Source organism: Onychomys torridus, chromosome 21 (assembly GCF_903995425.1).
Source record: "Onychomys torridus chromosome 21, mOncTor1.1, whole genome shotgun sequence".
NCBI lineage: Eukaryota > Metazoa > Chordata > Mammalia > Rodentia > Cricetidae > Onychomys > Onychomys torridus.
In genome coordinates, this window is record NC_050463.1 from 45,341,219 (window position 1) to 45,348,556 (window position 7,338).

Sequence of the window (7,338 nt, forward strand, 5' to 3'; positions counted from 1 at the left end):
ATCAAGTTGCTAAATATTGTGTAGTGAGTGGAGTCACCATATGGTGTAACTGAGTTTTCTTGGGAGGCTGGGTACAATATTGTGTTGGATATAGAATTCAGAACTGCATGTCTGTGGTGCGGCGGGTGTGGATGAAACAGCCGACTGCTAATTTCATGAAACCCTCATCCGGACGAAGATGCGCGCGGCACATGGCAAGTGGATCGCGTGTCACCCTGCATGCATCTCTGAAGTTGATTTCTCTCAGAAACTGATGGAGAGTGGGCAGAACCACACATCTAGACACAGATGCAATCTTTGAAGAAAAATGTGTGTGGGCAAGCACACTGCCAGCTGGGAAAGTCTAAATGACTGAAGCCTGTGACTCAGAAATCTTAAATTGCCTTAAAATTAATGAAGCTCTGTGGGGATGACTCAGTTCATTCATGTCCTCAGCGTGCAGGCTCCAAAGCTTGCAGAAGTGGCTGTTGTTCAAAGCTCAAAAGAGCAGACACTATGGAAGAAAGAGGGCCTCTACACTTGGAGAAGAGGCACTTTCTGGGTGCATGCACCAGTTGCTTGGCTGGAGACACAGGTGAGCTGTTCTTCAGTCTTCTCAGGAGAGGCATGCTGAGCCCTCTCTGGGCCTGACTTTGCACCTTTATACAATGAAATAGAGACCTTGGGTATTCAGGTTTTGCCAGTGTTCATATTCTGATTAGCCAGAGGCTTAATAAGAAACAGCTTTCCTTTTGCTTTGAGAACGATCCTGTTTATAACCCAGGCTGGCCTGGATCTCACTGTATGGGTAAGGCTGGCTTCAAACTTAAGCCACCCTACCCAGCTTCAGATGAAATCCAAGTATGAGATGCCTAACAAGCCTACATCCCAAGCACAGAGAACAAATGAGAAAAATCACAATCCCTGTAAGCCTTGATTTCTTTCTCGTTCAATGGGTCTTAAGCCCAATTTGAGAGCTGTTGGTTACCACCACCACCGAATGCATGCTGCTACGGCTCTTGCCATAGGGTTATTGTGCCATGCTGATCATTGCTGTGGTTATAGGCATAGCTGGGTAGGACTGTTGGTCGCATACCTTCCTTTGGCAGCTTGCATGGTGCCTTCTGCTAACATGAAAGCTTGTTCTTAGGGAGGAGGCATTCAGCTCAGTTCCTGCTCAGGTACCCCTTGGTCCTGCATCTGAAGTGCATAATATCTTCAGCAATAGGAACTTACCTTCCATCTCTGGGGGCCACCATTGGCAATAACAATAGGCTGGTTTGGGGAGGAGTCTTTTGGACAGTCCTGGCTAACCACTCAAATGAGGAGTTCTCATTCCTGGTGTTGAGGTTTTTGTTATATGGACATTGGGTCTCAGAGGGAGCATTATCAGTCCAGATGAGAAAATTGCACTTAAACTATATCTGCATATGTATACACAGACTTATCAAAAGACAAAAGAAGTAATAAAAAGTAAGACAAACAGAGATGTCTGCAGGCTAATGAAAGCAGGAGGCCATCATCACTTCCATAGTCTAAATGACAGAAGAGAAAGGGTGTCACTGGAGCCCAGTGAGGACCAAAACATGAGAAAATTCCCCTATGAGTAGCCACAGTCCTCCTTGAAATGTGAGGCCTCCAGATAGCAGAGTTCAAAAGAAGGCAGCAGACAAACCACCAGAACATTATCTCACCCCATGGTGTCTGTCCCTCCTTGGTTGACTGCAGCAGAAAGGTATCCATGGAGGGAGGGAGTCCAGATCAGCCACCCAGAGGGGTTGGCGTCACATGACAATGAGAAAAGAAGAAAAGAGAAAGGTAGAGGAAGGCTCTGCAAAGGATCAGAACAGAAATGATCTGGCGTGAGGCTCGCATGTTCCTGGGTTGTGGGGAAGGGAGAGCACTGTCCCCGGTTTGTTCTGATGCAACTGAAGAGTGATTCTCCATTGCGGAGGTCCTGAGAGCAAGAGGTGGCTTTGGCTTAGCTTTTCCGTGCGTGGCTTCAGCCCCATTTTAAAAAAGAGAGAGACATATTTGTTTTGTTGGCATCTGATCAGTATTTATAAACACCTAGGAATACATAGGGCGAGATGTGGGGAGATGCTCAGGAAATGTATGTTAGATGAGTGACGTCTTTGAGAAAGGACCTGCAGGGGGAAAGCTCTGTAAATCTCAAGCAAATGTTTGGACACTTAAGTTCTCTGAGTCACCTTGAATCTGGCTGTCACTGTGTGCTCCGATTTCCTTGCACCATGAAAATGAGAGGCATAATATGAAGCAATCTATTAAGAAAGAAGGGCTCCATGTGACATTTTCTGCCCGCTGTTGATGTTCAGCAGTTTTGTAAGCAGTGGTGGTTGTGAAATTGAGACGTTTTAACATATTCAAATGCCCAGGAAACCATTCCCTTCTGTCAGGCACATAGAATAGCCTAGGGATTCTCTTTACAGACAATCCAGGGTTTTGCCCAGCTCCACTCTCTGCCCTTACTTGAGACAAGTACTTGACCTAGTCAGCCGCAGATTCCTTTTCACGTCTGTCAGAGGATCAGCATAAGGACCTAATGAGGTGATATATGTCAGATTGCTAGGAAAGGCCTGGTACCTCCTAATGTTCACCTCCTCTGAGCCCTGTGTTTCTGAAAAGGCCATTCCATTTCTCAGAACTGATTTAAACTGCAAGACTAAGGATGAAAAAAGACATCTTCTGCATTTTCTGAGCATGTTATACTGTTTTTTTAAAGGCAATTCTTTTATTATGAAGAGAGCTCTGTACATAAGAGAAAACTCAAAAGATGGTGGTATTTATAGGACACATCAAAATTGTCATTTTTTTTTTTTTTTGTATTTGGAAATGGATGTTCCCATGTGTCATTTTAGCATGCAAAGGAATTTCATAGTTACATACTGCCAATTCTTCATTTTAGTATTCACATAGCTTTTGTGACAGATATTGTTGTTAGCATAGCCAGGAGCCATCCTCCCACGTTCCCATGATGGTCAAATGCAGTTCCCTCCAAAGAGGTTGAAATGCCAATATTTATTTCACAGACTTCCATGCAAAAAAAGAAGCATGGCTACAGCTATGTTGAATAGCCTGATCACTGGATGATGGGAAGTATACTTGAAGGATTTTGAAATCAGATTTCTCTCCCCAGCATAAGAAAGATACTTGGAGAAGTAATCCCAGTCCTGATTTGACTGATGTTGTGATGCTGATGGTTCAAGAACAGAGACCACAAGACCACAAAGACTAGAAAGACAATTGCCCGTGGCCAGGTACAATTGAAACAACATGACCGAACTCCTAGTTCAGTATGTGTGCACACAACATTCTGCCGCATGTTCTGTTCCATGTAGTCAGCACATTCTGACCTAACACTGTCTTTTCCATTTCTTCTGGAATGACTGAGTTCCTGTATTTCTGTCTCCTCTAGTCAAGAAACCAGCAAAAGCCTAGGACCCACTCAGCACCATTCATCTATTACTAAGCCACACTTTATTTACCCACCAGTCTCGTATGGATGACTCAGAGTGAACCATCTCTTCTGCTCACTGTCTTCTGCTGGTCCTCAGAATCCCGAAACACCGTGACCTTGGAGGAGTCTTCCTGAATGTCTCACATTCAGTTCAACACCTTTGTGTGCCATGCATCCTTGGCCCTCAGTCACCCTGCCATATCCTGCACCCACTATGTTAGAGTCAAGTAATTTATTAGTATATTCTTCCAGCTTTAATACTCTAGATTGAATTTCACAACTGTGGACTCAGCCAACAACTGATCAAACATAGTTTTCAGAAATCATGTTGAAACATACTGCTTCCTGTCATTTACTAAGGAATAGAGTATAACTATTTTGGGTAGAATGTATGCTTCATTAAGTATTCTACATAATCTATAGAAGATTTAGAAATAAGGAAGGATGTAGGGGTTTATGCAAATACTGCATCATTTCATTTAAGGGACTTGAACACGGGTGGTTTGAGTACCCAGAGGGGTCCTGGAGATTTGACTGTAGAGTCAAAGTCCAAAGACTGTGCAGAAGCCTGTTGTCACTTCCTGCTCTGCTCTTTCCTCTTCCCATCCCCCCCCACACACACCCTGCTTTTCCTCTTCTTTGTACACACATTCAGAATCTATGAAAGTTCTTGGCTCTGACCATGTGTTCTAAACTCTCTGTAGGCTGGAACTGGATTGGATAACATAGGGAAAAAGAGGAGACACTGAGTTGGTAACACTGGCTGACGTGCCCCTTAGCTGTGTATTCTTGGTGGATGAGCCTGAGAAAGTACTTAGAAAATATTTGCTGAATGGAAAAAAAAATCTACTTAAGGAGTTTATATATTATTGAAATGACAAAATTGGCCTAAGAACAATTTCAAACATGAGTCAGTGCTACCTTGTATAACATTAGGTAATGGCGACATTTCATAAATATGCATTGAATCAATAATTCATATTGGTAGTGCATTCAGAATGTAAAACCTGAAGTTTTGTATGTTGTGCAGCCTAGTTCTAGGCTGATTTTTTTTTTCCAAATCAACTTGAAATCTCTTTCTCTCTCTCTCTCTCTCTCTCTCTCTCTCTCTCTCTCTCTCTCTATCTCTTTCCTCTTTACATAGTATCAACTCATCTTATAGAAAATGGGCCATATTCTGTAATCTTTCCTTTATTGGATCCTGCAATAGTGATGGATTGTTTTAGTAGGTGAGAGTATATATATATATAATAGTCTCCAAAATTTCACAGTTAAATCTTAAAGATCCAGGTAAGTATTTAGCTCAAATGTTAGTCTATATAAGTATTTCAAAATTATTTTTAAATTTGAGGTAGTATGTATCTTCAGGGATAATTTGAGAGGCAGTAGGGCAGAGTGAATAAGGGCACTATTCTGTTCTAAAGCCAGAGAACTAAGTAAATAACTGAGAAACTTTACAGCCTGTGAACAGGACTCTACAGTAGGTTAGCTTCAGAATCTAACAACCTGATAGCCTGATAAAATGATTGTGTAGCTGTGCTTTCTAAACTGCAAAGGATGAGACTGGGTGTGTAACTCAGTGGTTAAAAGGCTTGCTGGTCAGGCCTGAGGATCTGAATATGAATACAATGCAGTGCCCACATCTAAAGCCAGGGCTGCACATGCATGTAACTCCAGCACTGGGCTTTGAGTGGGCAGAGACAAGGAGGATCCTTGGGCTCACTAGCCAACTAGCCTATCTAGTTAGACAGGCAAGTGCCAACTTCTGTGAAAAATGGTGCCTGGAAAGATAAGGGAGAGAGTGGTGAAGGACATTGGATAGTAGCCTTTGGCTTCAACATATGACTGCATGGATACACACACGTGCAAACACAAATGTGTACACACACACACACACACACACACACACACACTCACTCACACCATACCCAAAAGAATAAATACAAAAATGTGTGAAACATAGACTATTACAGCCACATGGAAATTGTGGTCACTGAGTGCACAGACTGAGTCCTGGAAGGTCAGGTCCTAAGGACAGTGTAAATAAGTTGAGTCCTTATTTTCCAATTGCTTTCACTTCAGCTACAATGCTTTTGGGAAATAAATCACAGAACAGCTTTGGAACAAGTGTGTTTTATGGTTAGGCCCCATATTCCGGGACTCTAACACACACATGACTCATGTAGGCCATACTCAATCAACCTCGACATCTTTAGCTGAACTATTTTTAAGAAGTATTAACCTTGAAGCATTGATGGTGTTGCCTCCAAAAAAGATAGAAATGACTAATAGAAGTATCTGGTAGGCAGTTCACTTTTTTTTTTTTAACCATGCATGATTCACCGTTTATGGAAACCACTTCATGACACATTTATTTGCCGGTGACTTTTCAAACTCACCTGGATGACAAGGAAATACATCTCTCCATCACTGAGCCAGAGATTCATCACGAATTTTTTTTCAAACTACCCACAACTGTTTGACTGTTATATTCCATAGTTGAAATCTCAACCCTCAAATATGTCTGTATTTCCCTGGATCATCATGACGTCACCTCTGCAGTCTTCATCAGTAGAGTCTGACAACCCATTTCTAATGGGCGACCAAGAGCAAAGACAACAGTCTGAAATGGAGTGGGTGTGAGGAGGTCTCTGGGACCCCTTCCGACCCACAGCTCAAGGGCAGGTATCTCACACTTCGCACTGAGCTTTTAACAGCATTCAATGGCTTCTGAGGGAAGCATCACACCCCCAACACAGAGTAACTATTTTATATGTACACATACACACACACACACACACACACACACACACACACACACACATACACACACCACCCCTCCCCAGGGTCTAAGCAATATCTGATACTGGTTTAGGACCAGGTTTACAGTACTAGGCATGGGTTCTCTCTTACAGATCAAGGGCCAAATCCAATTTGGGAGTCATTGGCTACTTCCCTAACAATCATGTCACTATTACACCAATGGGTATACACACACACACACACACACACACACACACACACACACACACACATATAATATATATATGTTGGTTGGTTGATATAATATAGGTTGTAAAGTTTGGTTTAGGTTGTTGAAGGAGTCCTGTTTTCATAACTTTAAAAAGCATTATCTGGCTTCTGGAAAGATGGCTCAGTGGTTTAAAAGCATGTACTAGTTGATCAAGGACCTAAGTTTGGTGCCCAGCATCTACATAGGGCAGCTTACAACCACCTGTAATCCCAGCTCCAGACGACCTGACACCTATGGCCTCTATGAAAACCTGCACTCACATGCACACACCAACATGAATGCATGTGCACACACTCATGTGTGTGCATGCATACACACACTTAAACATAAGACATATAAATGAGCTGCAGAAAGAAGTCAGCTGGGCCAGATTTCAAATTTCTTAATTTTACAGTAACACTTTGAAAGGAATTAGAGAGGATTTTATTAAAGGAAATAAGATTATATTGAAAACACTTTCAGAAAAAAAATATTGTGACATGACCCTGGAGAAAGAAATGACTAAGGAATTGTTTAAAGTACATAATTATATTCCAAGACTTGTTTTCAATCTTGAAGGTGTTGTATGTTTCAGATAGTCCATATAAAGAATTTTCTCCATTCGATTTTATATACTTAGACACATGTTGCTTAATGGTTTTTCAAGTTTTGAAAAGGATTTTAATTTTGAAAAAATAGTTTTCATATAATTTTCTTACATACTAATCTTACAGAATTAGTTGGCAAAAAATTAAATTCCATTAAGATATATTTAGTTTCAATTCTTTTTAGTATAACCTCTCAGCCCCCAAATATTTCTTAGCTTGAAGAGAACATTTGAAAGTTTAACAATGGGAAGGGTTAAGTG